This window comes from Poromitra crassiceps (assembly GCF_964638095.1).
Source record: "Poromitra crassiceps genome assembly, chromosome: 20".
Taxonomy (NCBI): domain Eukaryota; kingdom Metazoa; phylum Chordata; class Actinopteri; order Beryciformes; family Melamphaidae; genus Poromitra; species Poromitra crassiceps.
This window is the reverse complement of record NC_139637.1, coordinates 17,344,553-17,364,660: the sequence shown is the minus strand read 5'-3', so window position 1 is coordinate 17,364,660 and position 20,108 is coordinate 17,344,553. Positions and strand designations below refer to the sequence as shown.

Here is a 20,108-nt window from a genome sequence, read left to right as displayed (position 1 = left end):
TATACCATGATAAGTCATTTGGTATGATTCTAGAGATATGCTATAAGCTATTCTCAACTTGGGATCATTGATGATGTCAGTGAGTGTTGCAAACGCTCAGCGGTTCGGGAGTGGATTGCCAACCCCCCGCGGCATGCTCTGGGCCTCTGAGTCCAGCCAGGTCCCTGGAACCTATGCCTGGATCTATCGAGAGTGATGACATCATCGCCGCACCGATGACATCACAATGAGACCTATGACATCATGTGATGTCCCGACCGATGCTGTCATAGCCAACCAACCAGGCAATAATGACATCATCTGCAATATGACATAATCAAAGGCGAGACGTTATGACATCAGCAGTGATGTCATACGCAATGCCAGCGAGGGCTATAACTACAACGCACGCCAGTGCAAGCGGCGTTCAACGCTTAGCTGCTTCGACATTCCACATAACTTCCATGCCAAGAAGAGCAAGCAGGTAGAGAAGCAGACGTCAGAGCCAGAGATACGAGACTGAGGACGAGTGGGACTTGGAGAAGTCTCCCGAGTACCTCCTTGGAGTCCATCTGTGGAACAGCCGACATCCAAGTCGAGACGAGACAGCTACGAGATACGAGCCAGGTTCATACCTAAAAGAAGAGAACGTAGGAATTGTTTCCAATTGTATCTGTAAATGTTGTCTCGTCTGTATGGACTTTGTGTATGCTCTTTGGATATCTGTAATTGACCTGCTTAATTGTAACTAATTTGTGCCTGATAGCTGATACCTGAGGAGCATCACTACTCTGAGTGAAATCATTCATCAAGTCTGTATAGGAATGAAAGAAGAGGACAACATTGACCAGATGAGAAGATCCACCTCGGATGGAAACGTTGTCACATGAAGAAGTCTAAGTCTACCTCGGTGTGCGGGCTCTACCTTTTGAATCATCCCCATCACCTGCCAGGTACTTTCTGGAAGTGCCTGCTGCCCTTTTGAAACGGTTTCCAGAGTGACTCCTTCCCAGATGATTATGTGGAAACAAACCGTCTGGCAGCGTCAAGTTACACAGGGTGACTTGCTTCAGGGGAACAAAACACAGCGGTGTTTTCCTGTGGAATCCCGTGGCCGCGCTGCGCTCCGGGATGTCAACACAGAGAATGCTGCAGTGTTTTCCTGTCCGGGCTCGTCTGGTGTGTGGACCAGTCAGTAGAGAGTGACCCGCGTGTCTGTTTGGTGACCCCGGCCGCGCGCCGGAATGTGTCACACTCATCGATCAATAACAAAGATCACTGATCACGAGGATGAAAGGCATGCACACGCACACACACACACACACACACACACACACACACAAACAAACACACTGAGGTCCAATCAGTGAGGAAGGTTGACATGAGGGTCAAACCAAACAGTGTCAGTTCCACAGGTCATGTCAGAATAGTCTAATGACATATTATCACATTATCAACAGGTTGCATTTGCCTTGAGTTTAGAGACACTTCCAGTTCAAATCAGTTTGACTTGTACATTGAAACACAATGATCAAAGGTCTTAACTCTCTGTATGCTTGCTACTGATACATACTGGAGCAATTAGGTTAAATATAAATCACGGTACGTCCCAAACAAAGCAAATTTTATTTGTATCATTACCAATAATGTCATACATTAGAGATTAGGGTTGGGTATGTTTTGATTTTAACGATTCTGATTGCGATTCCGCTTATCAATTCCGGTTCTTAACGATTCTCAATTCCAATTCTTTGAGGGGCAGCGTCATAACAGGTCACATGCTTATTTCACAGAAGAGGAAATAAAAGGACCATTTCACAAGTCATATTCAGTTTATATTTTTGTATACAATTTTAAATAATATTTAAAATATTTAAAAGGACTCAATAAGCAGAATTGATTTTGATTCCTTTGGAAACAGAAACAGGGGCTTGCACCTGCTCTTCTATTTGAAGGAAGGTTTCTGGATTTACTGTCTCCCTGCTGCCCTGTTCCTGCAATTCACCATTTGTTTAAATGCCAGAACACCAGCTTTGTCACATATAGTAGGCTAGTAGTGCATAATACAATGACAATACAAGAAGTTTACACATTCTCAAAAAATATTTTTTCATTAAAACCTGATATATGTTGCAAAATACATTTTGAGTAACAACACACACTATTATTTTTGAACTGCAGTTCCCCAGAGAAAAAACTGTGATAACCCACTGCCTTATTTCCCTGAAATGAACTCCACTGATCGTATGGCCTCTATGTGAAAATGCCTTTGGTTATACTTCCCCTTAGTGGTCAATCTGTGGAACTGCATTATGCTGCATTTTGGTTAAACAAATATTTTATATAAATAAAAATGATGGCACCTTTTATAATAATGCAACAACGAAATAGTTTTGAAGATTGACCACTAAGCAAGCACACACACACACACACACACACACACACACACACACACACACACACACACACACACACACACACACACACACACACACACACACAGATCAATACCCCAGATGCCAAAGTGTTATTTGATTATTTATTATTGAGTATAATTTAATTATTGCACACATGCAATTATACCAGTTTTCTTTCATATTAAGAAGGGCACCTGAGATGAAAAGGAAACGAATTGAGTTGTCTTGCAATTCAAATAAATTCAGCATTCAGCATAAAGTCCATGGCTGGTAGCTATGTTTTTCCATTGTCTCTCCCTTCATGCCATGAACTGAATGCAAGCATGGTAACTGCTCCACATCACATGGTAACTGCTCCACATCACATGGTAACTCCTCCACATCACATGGTAACTCCTCCACATCACATCCACATCCCATGGTAACTCCTCCACATCACATGGTAACTCCTCCACATCACATCCACATCCCATGGTAACTCCTCCACATCACATGCTAACTGCTACACATCACATCCACATCACATGGTAACTCCTCCACATCACATGCTAACTGCTACACATCACATGGTAACTCCTCATCACATGCTAACTCCTCCACATCCCATGCTAACTCCTCCACATCACATGCTAACTCCTCCACATCACATGGTAACTCCTCCACATCCCATGGTAACTCCTCCACATCCCATGGTAACTCCTCCACATCCCATGCTAACTCCTCCACATCCCATGCTAACTCCTCCACATCCCATGCTAACTCCTCCACATCACATGGTAACTCCTCCACATCACATGGTAACTCCTCCACATCACATGGTAACTCCTCCACATCACATAGTAACTCATCCACATCACATGTTAACTCCTCCACATCACATGCTAACTCCTCCACATCACATGGTAACTCCTCCACATCACATGTTAACTCCTCCACATCACATGCTAACTCCTCCACATCACATGGTAACTCCTCCACATCACATGGTAACTCATCCACATCACATGTTAACTCCTCCACATCACATCCACATCCCATGCTAACTCCTCCACATCCCATGCTAACTCCGCCACATCCCATGCTAACTCCTCCACATCACATGCTAACTCCTCCACATCACATGGTAACTCCTCCACATCACATGCTAACTCCTCCACATCCCATGCTAACTCCGCCACATCCCATGCTAACTCCTCCACATCACATGGTAACTCCTCCACATCCCATGCTAACTCCTCCACATCACATGCTAACTCCTCCACATCACATGGTAACTCCTCCACATCCCATGGTAACTCCTCCACATCCCATGGTAACTCCTCCACATCCCATGCTAACTCCTCCACATCCCATGCTAACTCCTCCACATCCCATGCTAACTCCTCCACATCACATGGTAACTCCTCCACATCACATGGTAACTCCTCCACATCACATGGTAACTCCTCCACATCACATAGTAACTCATCCACATCACATGTTAACTCCTCCACATCACATGCTAACTCCTCCACATCACATGGTAACTCCTCCACATCACATGTTAACTCCTCCACATCACATGCTAACTCCTCCACATCACATGGTAACTCCTCCACATCACATGGTAACTCATCCACATCACATGTTAACTCCTCCACATCACATCCACATCCCATGCTAACTCCTCCACATCCCATGCTAACTCCGCCACATCCCATGCTAACTCCTCCACATCACATGCTAACTCCTCCACATCACATGGTAACTCCTCCACATCACATGCTAACTCCTCCACATCCCATGCTAACTCCGCCACATCCCATGCTAACTCCTCCACATCACATGGTAACTCCTCCACATCCCATGCTAACTCCTCCACATCACATGCTAACTCCTCCACATCACATGCTAACTCCTCCACATCCCATGCTAACTCCGCCACATCACATGGTAACTCCTCCACATCACATGCTAACTCCTCCACATCACATGGTAACTCCTCCACATCACATGCTAACTCCTCCACATCACATGCTAACTCCTCCACATCCCATGCTAACTCCGCCACATCACATGCTAACTCCTCCACATCACATGGTAACTCCTCCACATCACATGGTAACTCCTCCACATCCCATGCTAACTCCTCCACATCACATGCTAACTCCTCCACATCACATGGTAACTCCTCCACATCACATGGTAACTCCTCCACATCACATGGTAACTCCTCCACATCACATGGTAACTCCTCCACATCCCATGCTAACTCCTCCACATCACATGCTAACTCCTCCACATCACATGGTAACTCCTCCACATCCCATGCTAACTCCTCCACATCACATGGTAACTCCTCCACATCACATGGTAACTCCTCCACATCACATGCTAACTCCTCCACATCACATGGTAACTCCTCCACATCACATGCTAACTCATCCACATCACATGGTAACTCCTCCACATCACATGGTAACTCCTCCACATCACATGGTAACTCCTCCACATCACATGCTAACTCCTCCGCTAACTCCTCCACATCACATGGTAACTCCTCCACATCACATGGTAACTCCTCCACATCACATGGTAACTCCTCCACATCACATGGTAACTCCTCCACATCACATGCTAACTCCTCCGCTAACTCCTCCACATCACATGGTAACTCCTCCACATCACATGGTAACTCCTCCACATCACATGCTAACTCCTCCACATCACATGGTAACTTCGTGTTCTTCTTGGGAGTGTGTAGCACCACAGTATGTAGAGCATGTGATGCTTGATATTGCACACCAGGCCAGGTAGCCTCAGTAGATGAGTGGACTGTCTGTCACCAGGCCAGGTAGCGCTCAGTAGATGAGTGGACTGTCTGTCACCAGGCAGCGCTCAGTAGATGAGTGGACTGTCACCAGGCCAGGTAGCGCTCAGTAGATGAGTGGACTGTCACCAGGCCAGGTAGCCTCAGTAGATGAGTGGACTGTCACCAGGCCAGGTAGCGCTCAGTAGATGAGTGGACTGTCACCAGGCCAGGTAGCCTCAGTAGATAAGTGGACTGTCAAATAGGGTCACGCCACTGCAGACACCCCCATCACTGTGTTCAATACTCTTTGTCCTCAAAGTGTGGCCATCAGCTTCATTTAAGACCATTTCTCCTCCATGCCTGTATGGAGATAAAATAATGATGCCTTAAACCCCTTTTAGGTTGGCCCAAAACCAACTAATATCCACAAACAAACAGCTTCCGCTGCTATGCCGATGACGTCCAGCTATACATCTCCACCAAATCAATCACCACTGCAACTCACTCCACTCTGGTCAACTGCCTCGCCGAAATGAAATCATGGATGCAGAACGGATTTTCTCAAACTCAACTGCGACAAAACGGACACGATAATCATTGGGCCAAACTCCCTCACCAAAGCCACGCACAACTTCACCTCACCATCAACAATTCCACTCTGTCCCCCTCACCACACCTCACCAGACCTCCGTAACCCCCTCACCACACCTCACCAGACCTCCGTAACCCCCTCACCACCTCACCAGACCTCCGTAACCCCCTCACCACACCTCACCAGACCTCCAGAACTGCCTTTTTCCATCTAACAAACATTGCACGTCTCCGCCCATCACTCTCCTTCCCTGCTGCCCAAACTCTCTCTATCCCAACAATAGACCTTATTCGATTGACGTCACTCACGTACGGGCACGCCCACCGCCGCCATCTTCTCGACATAGCGCTGCAGCTCTTAAGTGACAACCTATGTAAGAGCAGCATTTATAGGAAGCTAGCCGCCGTTGGCGTTACCTGTATCGTTCCAATTGTGTTCGGATGGTGACCTGCGTTAGGCATGGCTAATGACAGCAATAAAGTCCCCGTGGTTTGTTTCTATCTCTACCGTCCACAGACGTGAAGGGAGCGAGACGGAGGATACGTCAGCAGCACAGGAGAGGTGTGTGGATAGTTGGGAGAGACAGATGAAACTTTCTGACAGCTCCTCACAGCAAAGTCTGTTCACCTCGTTTTTTCTTTTGTTTATTATTACAGGCATTAACGGCAGCATACAAACAACAACTCTGGGGTTTTTATTGCTGTCATCACTATTACTATTTTGTAATGGAACAGAAACGACAATAAGGCCGTTACTATAGTTGTCAGCTGCAGGACGGTATGTCAACAATATGGCGCTCTCCGGGGGTTAGCGAATAAGGTCTATAGGACCCTTCTGCATCCGTTTTACTACAAGTATGGTTGACCAACCTCTCTTACAGTCATTTAGCTTCCAGCCCTGGTTCACACTAGAGCCTATTCTAAGTTGTGGTATGGTGAGGTTCTTGATATAGAGCCTTATTTTGAAGTACTTCCGTCTTGGACGCTACAATTGTATAACTGTTTATACAATTATTTGATGTAACTTTTCATGACTTGTGATTATTGCAAATGTATTGTTGTTCCAATTGTTTTTCATCTTTGCTTCTATTGGGCGGGGCATATTGTGTGGTTGTAAATTGTTTTATTCAATAATTGATTGTACTTCCGGCATGATTGTATATAGCCGTCATTTTTGCCTGACACAGCACAACGCGGAGGAAGGCGTTTGGCTGAAACGTTCATTGCTGCTTACAGTACCCGAAGCACAACATGTATTTTGGCACCGTGAGATGTGTGTTTTGGTGGATTTTCAACAGCTGTACCATTACCCTCCATTCTATGGCGATACTAACTAACTTCAAGACTGTAGCTCACTGGAAACTGCGCAGACAGTGCTGGTAAGGCATGGTGTATCTTGGTTATATAAAAAGTGGAGTATCCCTTTAATGTATTATTATTATTATTATTATAACTACGGGCTTTTTATTCACTCAAGTCAGCCAGAGTGTAAAAGTAGTATATATATATATATATATATATATATATATAAATATATATATATACACACACACACACACACACACACACACACACACACACACACACACACACTATATATATATACATATATATATACACATTTTATACACACACACACACACACACACACACACAGATGAGTTTGGTACAGTCCTCTCATAACATATTAAATAAGGTGACCAATGGGCTAAACTCCACAAAAATGAGAGTAGTCCTTTAAGTACAAATGTAAGACGTCTTGATCATGATTACTTTTCAATCATTCATTCAATCAATATTGAGAAGAGAAATGTTATGTGTACATGCATGTGGAAGTTTCTAATAAATATTCACACACTAGAATGCATGCCTCTGTATTACTGTACCTGACACAAGCTCCAAAAGCTCCTATCTCGTAACAGAGAGAACATGCCTCTGTATATAAGTTACTGTACCTGACATACGCTCCAAAAGCTCCTATCTCATAACAGACAGAACATGCCTCTGTATATAAGTTACTGTACCTGACATAAGCTCCAAAAGCTCCTATCTCATAACAGACAGAACATGCCTCTATATAAGTTACTGTACCTGACATAAGCTCCAAAAGCTCCTATCTCGTAACAGACAGAACATGCCTCTGTATATAAGTTACTGTACCTGACATACGCTCCAAAAGCTCCTATCTCATAACAGACAGAACATGCCTCTGTATATAAGTTACTGTACCTGACATAAGCTCCAAAAGCTCCTATCTCATAACAGACAGAACATGCCTCTATATAAGTTACTGTACCTGACATAAGCTCCAAAAGCTCCTATCTCATAACAGACAGAACATGCCTCTATATAAGTTACTGTACCTGACATAAGCTCCAAAAGCTCCTATCTCATAACAGACAGAACATGCCTCTGTATATAAGTTACTGTACCTGACATAAGCTCCAAAAGCTCCTATCTCATAACAGACAGAACATGCCTCTATATAAGTTACTGTACCTGACATAAGCTCCAAAAGCTCCTATCTCATAACAGACAGAACATGCCTCTGTATATAAGTTACTGTACCTGACATAGGCTCCAAAAGCTCCTATCTCATAACAGACAGAACATGCCTCTATATAAGTTACTGTACCTGACATAAGCTCCAAAAGCTCCTATCTCGTAACAGACAGAACATGCCTCTGTATATAAGTTACTGTACCTGACATAAGCTCCAAAAGCTCCTATCTCGTAACAGACAGAACATGCCTCTGTATATAAGTTACTGTACCTGACATGAGCTCCAAAAGCTCCTATCTCGTAACAGACAGAACATGCCTCTGTATATAAGTTACTGTACCTGACATAAGCTCCAAAAGCTCCTATCTCATAACAGACAGAACATGCCTCTGTATATAAGTTACTGTACCTGACATAAGCTCCAAAAGCTCCTATCTCATAACAGACAGAACATGCCTCTGTATATAAGTTACTGTACCTGACATAAGCTCCAAAAGCTCCTATCTCATAACAGACAGAACATGCCTCTGTATATAAGTTACTGTACCTGACATAAGCTCCAAAACCTCCTATCTCGTAACAGACAGAACATGCCTCTGTATATAAGTTACTGTACCTGACATAAGCTCCAAAAGCTCCTATCTCATAACAGACAGAACATGCCTCTGTATATAAGTTACTGTACCTGACATAAGCTCCAAAAGCTCCTATCTCATAACAGACAGAACATGCCTCTGTATATAAGTTACTGTACCTGACATAGGCTCCAAAAGCTCCTATCTCATAACAGACAGAACATGCCTCTATATAAGTTACTGTACCTGACATAAGCTCCAAAAGCTCCTATCTCGTAACAGACAGAACATGCCTCTGTATATAAGTTACTGTACCTGACATAAGCTCCAAAAGCTCCTATCTCGTAACAGACAGAACATGCCTCTGTATATAAGTTACTGTACCTGACATAAGCTCCAAAAGCTCCTATCTCGTAACAGACAGAACATGCTTCTGTATATAAGTTACTGTACCTGAGATAAGCTCCAAAAGCTCCTATCTCATAACAGACAGAACATGCCTCTGTATATAAGTTACTGTACCTGAGATAAGCTCCAAAAGCTCCTATCTCGTAACAGACAGAACATGCCTCTGTATATAAGTCACTGTACCTGACATGAGCTCCAAAAGCTCCTATCTCGTAACAGACAGAACATGCCTCTGTATATAAGTTACTGTACCTGACATAAGCTCCAAAAGCTCCTATCTCATAACAGACAGAACATGCCTCTATATATAAGTTACTGTACCTGACATAAGCTCCAAAAGCTCCTATCTCGTAACAGACAGAACATGCCTCTGTATATAAGTTACTGTACCTGACATAAGCTCCAAAAGCTCCTATCTCATAACAGACAGAACATGCTTCTATATATAAGTTACTGTACCTGACATAAGCTCCAAAAGCTCCTATCTCGTAACAGACAGAATATGCCTCTGTATATAAGTCACTGTACCTGACATGAGCTCCAAAAGCTCCTATCTCGTAACAGACAGAACATGCCTCTGTATATAAGTTACTGTACCTGACATAAGCTCCAAAAGCTCCTATCTCATAACAGACAGAACATGCCTCTATATATAAGTTACTGTACCTGACATAAGCTCCAAAAGCTCCTATCTCGTAACAGACAGAACATGCCTCTGTATATAAGTTACTGTACCTGACATAAGCTCCAAAAGCTCCTATCTCATAACAGACAGAACATGCTTCTATATATAAGTTACTGTACCTGACATAAGCTCCAAAAGCTCCTATCTCATAACAGACAGAACATGCCTCTGTATATAAGTTACTGTACCTGACATAAGCTCCAAAAGCTCCTATCTCGTAACAGACAGAACATGCCTCTGTATATAAGTTACTGTACCTGACATGAGCTCCAAAAGCTCCTATCTCATAACAGACAGAACATGCCTCTGTATATAAGTTACTGTACCTGACATAAGCTCCAAAAGCTCCTATCTCGTAACAGACAGAACATGCCTCTATATAAGTTACTGTACCTGACATAAGCTCCAAAAGCTCCTATCTCGTAACAGACAGAGCTGAGCTGGAGTGGTTGATCTCTCCTCAGCAAGATGTTGTGTTCTACTTTAGGATGGATCCTGTCCATCAGAATATAAGAAGCTCTCCTCATGTCACCTTTCACTTCCTCTAGTATCTTCACGATGTCTTCTCCAAAGAAATTGTTCCCTGAAACAGTAGAAATGAGATGTGAAGACACAATATACTAGATTCAATAAATTGCTAAATTAGTCTTAAAACTAGAGGGGAACATGAGGTCTGATTTCAAAACAGCAGACTTTTCCAACATATTTGAGTGCTTCCGGTCAGGAGGGAAGATGTTTTTTCTTCTTTAAAGAATACCAAGGGTAGGTACTGTACGCCTGGTACTCTAGTTGTTTTCCAGAATATGCTGATGCCATCTTACCTCCTCCTTCTCGCTGAGGCTTCAGGACAAACTCATCTGGGTTGGCCAAAGCCATGGCCACCGTTTGGTCACCCTCTGGACCCTAACAAAAAGAAAAGATTAAGGGGACCACTATGGGCACAGCGGCTGCTCCAGCCTACTGTATGCATCCCTGGTGGTGGTGGGACACTTGGAGCATTAGGTATTCATCACACGGATGAACAGAAATACAACTCAGTGGATTTTCTTTTTTTAATGTCTTGATGTATGATAGCACAATGGAAGAACTCAAAGACACGTGTGAATAAGCTCTTGTCTGAAATTCACAATGGAGTAACCTCAACACTATCAACCTTCTCGACCGACCTTACCATCTCTAAACACCAGGACGGAGGCATTCTTCATACCTCCATCAACAGGAAGCCCACGGAACAGCAACCAGACCACTCAAACCTTTTGAAACAACACATACCTAAGGGATAGTTCTCACTGAACTGCATGAATGCAAATGTAAGGCAGAGGAGCCTAAATCGAGATTTTATGAATGAAATTACTCTCCGTCTACAATAGATAAAAGCCTACAATCGTACAACCCTGCCCCAAGACTTCAATTGCTCAAGTCCAAAGTCACATTTGAAGGAGTGAAAGAATAGCTGAGCTAGCTTCTGTATTTACAGCAAGTCGCTGTGGTGAGAGGTTTGCAGCAAGGAGGACCCAAGCAGTGGAAAGCTGGCATTGCAACTGAATTAAGTTGTGAGTCATACCACCTCTAGGTGGAGCTCTTTCACAAGTTACTACAGTCTTTTTAAGTCAGTCAGAAGTTCTGATAATGTGGTAGCCTGGGAGAACCCTTCACATGTTGCTGCTGCACATTGGCCAGGTTTCCCAAAAGCTTCTTAGTGCTAAGAAGCTTCTTAGGCCGCTCCCTTAAGAAGGGTCTAAGAAGCTTCTTAGGCCGCTCCCTTAAGAAGGGTCTAAGAAGCTTCTTAGCACTAAGAAGCTTTTGGGAAACCCGGCCGTTGGTTTAGCAGGTATTTTGAGATTTTGAGTGACTTGGTTAGTTTCATCTCCATAGTATATAAACATAAATAACAAAAGGGAAAGTATTTTTTTATGGTTTTGGTGGAATGCCACTGTAGAAAACTGTATGCTGTGGAATGCTTAAAGCAATTTTTTTTTCATAGTGTAGTGTAATCATAGTGTAGTGTATCATAACTTGATCTGAGAGAGCTGTCTCAATCATTCAAAATGTTATATATATGGGGGAGTTTCTAATTTATAGAAATGTCTTAAAATGTCAAATTCTATGTGAAGCGTTTCTGCAGGCCACCACACTTCTGTGCAATTAGTGGAAGTGTTTATAGTAGTTCAGTGATACTCAACTTGCGGCCCGGGGGCCAGATGCGGCCCGGGGGCCAGATGCGGCCCGGGGGCCAGATGCGGCCCGGGGGCCAGATGCGGCCCGCGATAGGGGAGTGCCCCCCCCGACCATTTTATAATTCTCAATTAAAACTAATGTTAAATAAAGCTTGACTGAGCTCCAGCTAAATGGTCAAATATGGCCATCTGCTCACCGCCCAGGCACTTACATATTGTGTACTTAACTAACTTAACTTAACTAAATATCCTGTGTGCACAACATTGTGAGACTAAACTCCGGCTGACACCCCAAACACCTACAATCCGCTACAGAAAAAATTATATTAATGTTTGTTTATTAACTGGCCCCTGGCCTCCTGTCATTTTGCAAAAGTGGCCCTCGGGCAAAGCAAGTTGAGTATCCCTGGTTTTAGTTCATCTTTCAGCCGATGTCTGTGTGAGCTGTCGGAAGTTAGCAAACATAACTTTTCTTCTCCACTAAAGCTAGGGTAAGCTATGTTTGTATAGCTTTTGAGGGGCTTAAGGTGTTTGAATATGCTAGTATGCTGATTTTGACTAGAAGAGCTAGTGAGACGCACTCACGCACATGACAACCCTTCTTCAACTTTGTCGCAAACAAAACGGTGACACACTTCCTTAACTCATTGAGTGCCAAGGACGAGTATGTTCGTCAATTGGTTTAGTAACGTAGAGTGCCAAGGACGAGTATGTTCGTCAATTGCGTTTTTTGACGGTGGGACGTGGATCAAAGCCAGATCCATCTCCTGTAAAATTTTGGGGCATGTTGAATGTGTAAAAGCTATTTTACCGACCCATTAGGTGGCGACAGTGCTCTCCAGATTACAGAAATGTCCGGAAAACAGCAGGAAAAACCCCCGTGATCAAAGAGAAACCGCTCATGCTGCAGCCAGAGCCATATAGATTGCTCTGACTGCAGCTGATGTTGGCTGCGAACAGCAGTCAATCCGCACACACAACTGAGCCCCTCTGCCTCTGTCTGTCTGTCTGCATAGTTTCTTCACACGATTAGCCGCCAGAAAGGCAGCACCCGACGCCGAAGGGCCAAACCTTTCCCTGCAGTCCGGTTTGGCATTTCCTTGTCGCGCTGGGAGCCGGTGCAAAAAAACGGAGCGCTCCGAAAATAGACTGGGTGCGTGAGGCTGTGTGTTAGTGTGGGGAGGAGTTTGCAGCTGAGGGGGGGAGAGGGGGGTGGGGCACGCAGGCACCACACAACTACACCACGTCACTACATCAGAAAATATTATCTTCAGACTCAGTGAATGTGCTTGAAATGCTGCATTTCACCAAAGGCGGAATAACTCAGCTTCTAATTTGAAAAGTGTCTTTTTGCTCAAAACAGCCTATCTTCTCCGGCTCATAACTAAAGAACGGAAAATGGGATCAATAAACTTTTTTTTGCAGATGATAGAAGAGAGTCTCATCGTTCTTTGTGCGTGTTCGGTGTTTACATAGTAATATCACACAATATTCTGTGGGCCTCGAGAAATCACTGAAAACGCTCTGAAACTCTGGCACTGGGAGCGTCCGTTCTCCAAAAGTGGCTGGCACTCAATGAGTTAAATGCAGAACCCTCTCCTATCATTCTGATGAGCACCAACAATCAGAGACAAGCTGGTACTGTACATACGTTTGAGGAAGTCAGCACAACAGAACATCAAAGAGCTAGGCTATTTGTACAGGCCAGGTAACATGGAAAGTTTTGATGTGTCATAGCAGGGTAAACAAAGGTGTAACTCACAGCATTAATGATGGTTCTATTCCATTTAGGGTTGCCATTATCATTGTTATTAGTAGGTACACCTGTGTTGACTCTACGCCATACCCATACATACCCCATAGCCAAATACTATCCAGCCAACTCAACCGCAGCTCTCCAGCCACTCTGCACTCTACTGGACTTCAATGTGACTCATCCAGCCAGAGGGACAACCTGCCGAAAACGACTCTCTGGATATACTGGATATCAACAGTGACACCTGCTGGACTAAATTATGCTTTCAGCTTGAAAGGCTTTCTCTGAACAGGTTTATGGAAACAAGAACTGTAGAAAAAGTGGGCTCCTTGAGGGGGTTCCAGCAAAAAAGGGTAATCATTTATTTTCATTAGAATTTCAACCATAAGTAACACAAGGATATGACTATTTGGTTCGTGGGTTTCATACACTTTCTGTAATAAAACAACTAAAAGTGTGACAACCCTCCCACCAGTCTTGCAGGAGCCTAGTGTTGGGGTCGTTAGGCTGATTGGGTGTACCTGGGCCTAGTGTGCTCATTGGGCTTAAGGAGACCTCCAGATTCAGTCTCTGTCCCTCCTCACCCATGCATCTTTTCTTCTGTTTAAGATCAAGTTAGATTGTGCTGTCTAGTTATTTTCTTTTAGTTAATACATCATTGTTTGAACTTTTACTTTGGCGTATAACTCCCCTTTACAAGCCGGCTCAAGGAAATGAGGGGAGTCATATATATTTAGAACACGGCTCTCTTGAATACTCGATTCTGATTGGTCAATCAACAATATTCACCGGTCATTATTTCTCGACAACCGACCGCTGCTCTGCCACACCTGGATTAATCAGTTGATAAGAGCTTTTTGTCAGCAAGACACTACTAATTAGGCCAACCAGTTGCAGCTGTGGTGTCTTGTGTGCCAATTACGAATGAAACCGCTTTGTCGTTGAAAACGCTATTAAAAAATCTATTTGAATAATTATTTTTGTCAGATTATTGAATGATTTAGTTGTAGGCCGTGTTCTAAGCGGGATAATGTATATTGAGGCGGTGATTACTGGGAAATAATTACCTTCAGGTGAACGATTAAGCCCTCCGCTGGCGCGTCGGGCTCAATCCACCTGTCGGTCATTATTTCCTCCGTAATCACCGCCTCAATATACATTATCCCTTACTTAGAACACGGCTCTCTTGAATACTCGATTCTGATTGGTCAATCAACAAGATTCACCGGTCATTATTTCTCGACAACCGACCGCTGCTCTGCTGCTGGTTATACTGATTAATCCAGCTGTGTCAACACTCACGACAATGATTAGGCACACCTGGATTAATCAGTTGATAAGAGCCTTTTGTCAGCAGACAGAGACGCAGAACTAATTAGGCCAACCAGTTGCAGCTGTGGTGTCTTGTGTGCCAATTACAAATGAAACCGCTTTGTCGTTGAAAACGCCATTAACACATTCACTGCCAGCCTTTTTTTTTTACTGTAGGTAGGTTCTGCCAGAGGGTTTTTTTGAGGATTCTGGCTCATTTTACAAGAGCCGAGGATTATTTTCTGCTTGGACTTTGTGAACACAAAGTTCACAAAAGTACTAATAGAATGTGTGCTTTCTCTGTCTAAAAGAGTTAGTTTGTAGAGTTAGTAGTTATGTAGATATTAGCCGTTGAGTACAGCATGGTTTCAGCGTCTGAGACTGAAAGCTGAGATAATCGCAGTTTTGTGAAATTCAATCAAACAGGCAGAACAGTCACTTTAACCATTTATTTTTGGCATCAGTGAGAGATCAGACATCTAAACAATATAGTTCTGAACGCCCTCTCCTTCAAACTCCTCCCTCCGTGGGCGTGTCTGGTGGCTTTCAGCAGCGTTTGTCACAAGCGAGTTTTCTGCTGCTGCTGCTGCTGCTGCGAGTTTGAGCAGCCTCCCTCCCTGGCAGCGAGTGTGGACGGGGCTCACTCGTTTCTTGGGTTTGAGAGCTTTGATGAAGCTTTGTGCGATTCTAGGCTTTATGCTGCGTGTTTCAAAGTGTGTTTTCCACCCAGTCTATTTTTGGAACCCCCCACCGCCAGCTCCCAGCGCGATAATGCGCGAAAGCGAAAGTGTTTTCGCCAATCCATTTTACAGAGAGAATGGTTTCCTCACGCGTTCCCCTGCAGTTTTGACTCCCTCTTTTTCTAGTTTGGAGAGCACTGTCGCCACTTAGTGGGTCGGTGGAATGGGTTGTACATGTTCGGTGGCTCTAATATTTTTATAGGAGACGTGGGGGGCGTTGATCCACGCCCGACCGTCAATTTTTTTTTTTTTTTTTTTAAGACGAGATATCTCGTCTTTGGCAGTCAACGGTTGGATTCTGTAAGACGAGATATCTCGTCATTGGCAGTGAACGTGTTAAAAAATCTATTTGAATAATTATTTTTGTCAGATTATTGAATGATTTAGTTGTAGGCCGTGTTCTAAGCGGGATAATGTATAGTGAGCCGGTGATTACTGGGGAAATAATGACCTTCAGTTGAATCATTAAGCTCAATCATTCACCTGTCGGTCATTATTTCCCCAGTAATCACCGGCTCACTATACATTATCCCTTACATATACACCAAAGTAAAAGTTAAAACAATCATTTATTAACTCTAAAACAAACAAACAGAACAAAAGGTGCACTGTGAGGATGGAGAGAGACTGAATGGTTTGAATGTCTTCTTAAGCCCAATGAGTGCACCGAGCCCAGGTGCACCCAATCAGCCTAACGACCCCAACACCAGTATCCTGCACCACAAGGCCAGGAGAGTGGGAGGGTCCTCACAAAAGTTACAATCTTATCAGATGGGGGACCCTGGGACAAAATCGTATCCAATGGGGGTCCGTGGTTTGTGTCACTTTAGGGGTCCTTGACATCAAAAAAGTTTGAGAACCACTGCTGTAGAGCATGACCTGTAACCTCAGTGAGAGTAGTGTGCCATTTCACCTGTTTTAGGATTGTCATGTGGTTAGAAAGGATGATGTGACCCATGTGACCCTGTAAGCCAATCACCTAATCACCTGCCAAAATGCCTGTATACAGTACAAAAGGCATTTTCTTCCCTGCTCAGATGAAGGCCACTGGGCGGAAAATGTTTACCTTTGGGTTTTTGATGTCGAATCAAAAATTACATTAACTCAAATTATGCTCAATGTATTTCTGTGACCCACACATTAGGAATATGTATATAAACATAAATGTTATGTTTAAAGACCGCCCTAAGGTCAAAAATGTGTTTTTCTTCTTCTTCCAACTTCGTTCAGTTGATGTCTGAGCTTCACTGTGCAGAATGATGTCTGTGCAGTTTGACACTAGAAGGCTGTTTTCACAATCGTCTGCCGAAAGTGGAAAGTTTCTCTGAGCTCACTGAAAAGGCCATTTTCAACGAGTATGATCACGAATACTGAATGTATATGATCACGAATACTGGAGCCAATCACTGTCCAGTATTCAGCAGTTAAAGCCCTTGTTTGTATGCTGTGATTGGCTAGTTATGTTGCACCTAACCCTGATTGGTTGCTTTGGAATTTTTAGTGAAGCAGAAGGAGGGGAAGTCATTTAAAGATTTTAACAAGATAATTTGACTTTTTTTTGCGGGGGGAAACCATCAGACACAAATTATTATTCAAAGTAGAGTATTTTTTACACATCTTAAAACATGACTTTAGGGGGTCTTTAATTTCAAATTGGAATTTCAATATATATCAAATATTATATGAAAGTACTACTTTTAAAGATTCTGTTTTCCCTCCTTTCTAAACTTACCAAGAGAGTGTTGTGTGTTCTACATGTTGCTAAATAGACCTTTCCACCAGGTGACGCACCTGTGTAGTATGTGTCATTCCCTCACCATGTCTAGAGTGTATTGGCCAGCGTAGGTGGTTCTGATCTGCTCCACCACTTGGGGCTGGTCGGGGAAGAACCTCTCCAGAACTCCGGGTCGGGCCAGTTCCTGTTGGACCTTCTTGGTTCCAGCCAGATGGGTGCCGATGTCTGGACACTTCACAGCCAGAGAGCGCTCCATCAGCAGACGGGCTTCCCAACTCTACACCAAACATGAATATGTCAGAAATGACCCAGAAAGAAGAAGAAACATAGAGCTAATTTGGTTCAGGTTGAAACTCTCTTTGAAGAACTGTATGATCGCTTCGAGCTGCGTGTACTTCCTTGCAAGAACTTTATTCAAGTTAGACGAGTCTGACTCGTCGCTGCTACTTTTAATTTATTCATAAACAGTTCACTAAATCATGACCAGTAAATATATAAAACAATATCATGTGACACAAATATTGGTGAATATTAAAATAGTATCTGACCTTTTCTTTGTAGTCGTTTGGCATGTAGCCATAACGGTAGTAGACAACAGCTACCTCCAGCCCATCTCTGCAGAGAGAGAGAGAGAGAGAGAGAGAGAGAGAAAGAGAGAGAGAGAGAGAGAGAGAGAGAGAGAGAGGAGTGAAGTAAAGTAGTCAGAGTTCTGCTAAAGAATGTGTTGCTAGTGGGGGACCAGCAAACAAGTTCTGATTTAACGTTACCCTAACGTTAGCCCTCTCCAGACCACCATCTCACTGTAGCTCCCTCTCATTTATAATTCAAATCAATGATGTATTTTTCACAGCTGGTAATTAAAAATAAAATCATACTCACACAAACAACTTTTTGTCCCCGTTAAGATATCCTGTTTTTACCACATCCTCAAACTTTCTTCGGATAACAGGAATGTCTCTGCACAGAAAGAAGAGAAGTTGCTATCCTGAGCTTAAGCCCAGGGCACACCAATCAAACATTCTCCAACAACTGCCAACAAACACGAACAGACAAGGACAGACAGCTATGGCACACCAAACGAACATTTGTCTTTGTTCGTGTTTGTTTGTGTTTGTTTGAGAATGTTCGTTTGGTGTGCCATGGGCTCTAACTGTTTTTATACTGTCGCTGTTGTTGTGCTCGTATGGAGCTGGTTTGGTCATGAAATATGCTCATCAATAATTATGATTTATTGATCTATAAGTGATTGATTTATTGAGTTTTCAGCCTGTCGTCTTTGTCCAGTGGCTCGAGGTGTCGGTTGACCTTGCGGGGCTCAGAGGGTTCGCCTGAGCTTCTAGCATTTTATGGCCCTAGGTCTAGGCCTAGGCTTGATTAAAGTTAAACATGATTAAAGTCGAGCTGAACCAAAAAATGACTTTTCTTTTCTTTTAGTTCAAATACCTGGGTATGCAGTGCACCTATTTATTAATGTATGCAAACAAAATCACAACAATCTAATTTCTTTAGTTTTTCACACTTTTTCACATCAAAAGTTCATTTTTCAAGATTTCATTGATAACAGTAATGTACAGTTTGCTGACGTCACCTAGTACTATCAAATTTCTACCCCATTTCAACCAATCATATCACGACATGCAGCTGTCAATCAAATCTTCATTTCAGGATAATTTTCTCTTCCAAATTAACCCATTGATACCTGATGCAGCATTTGTGTGTGTATCCGCGGTCTTAAAGGGATACACACACAAATGAGGGATATACACACAAATGCTGCATCAGGTATCAATGGGTTAAGTCGAAAATGGCGCCTAGTGCCTGTCATCTGGCAGAATTCCTATCCCATAAACTAACTACTAACTTGGCCAATTGTTAGAAACATGAACAAAAAACAAAAACTATAATCTCTAAGAATGCAAAGAAATGTAACTGGCTCGTTAAAATGCGCATTCCAGGGATATCGTATCATTACAGCAGCGATAATGGCGCGCGCATCCGAGAGCTTGGTTGTCAGGGGTCGCACTTCGGAGATTCCAGGCCCACGTGCTGCACTCTCTGCTCGGCAACACAAAGGCAGCTGGCTGCCTGCGGGTCACTGAGCTCCACTCCTCCCGTCAAAAGGCTCGCCACAACATGAATCCCACTCGATTTGGAGGCGGAGCACGCCAGGATTGGCCAAAGCCCGATCCAGTCCCCAGAATTGTCAAATAAAATCATCGACATGATACTATGACCCGCCTCTCAACTTGTCATCTTAGACAAACTATGTTTTCAGTCTGAAACGGACTCATTATGCACGCGACGAACAGGTTCAGTTCGACTTTAAGTTTGACAAGGGTCACAAGTGGGGGTCACAAGGAAGTCATGTTGTCACACCCAGATGTCCATTTAGATATCAGAGTTTGAGATTCCTGCTAGAGCCTTTAATCTGGTCTCTTTGT

General features: G+C 43.4%; 1 pseudogene across 1 annotated transcript in view; it reads right to left on the bottom strand.

Annotated features, from left to right (window-relative positions):
- Positions 1 to 5,423: 5,423 nt before the first annotated feature.
- LOC310794908 (glutathione synthetase-like) overlaps positions 5,424 to 20,108 on the bottom strand; it is a 38,167-nt pseudogene continuing 23,482 nt past the window's right edge. The window contains exons 18-23 of the transcript in view: positions 18,547 to 18,624; positions 18,216 to 18,282; positions 17,750 to 17,944; positions 10,770 to 10,851; positions 10,342 to 10,531; positions 5,424 to 5,547 (exon numbers count right to left, since the gene is read on the bottom strand). The product of the transcript in view is annotated as a glutathione synthetase-like (transcript). The remainder of the gene's footprint in view (positions 5,548 to 10,341; positions 10,532 to 10,769; positions 10,852 to 17,749; positions 17,945 to 18,215; positions 18,283 to 18,546; positions 18,625 to 20,108) is intronic.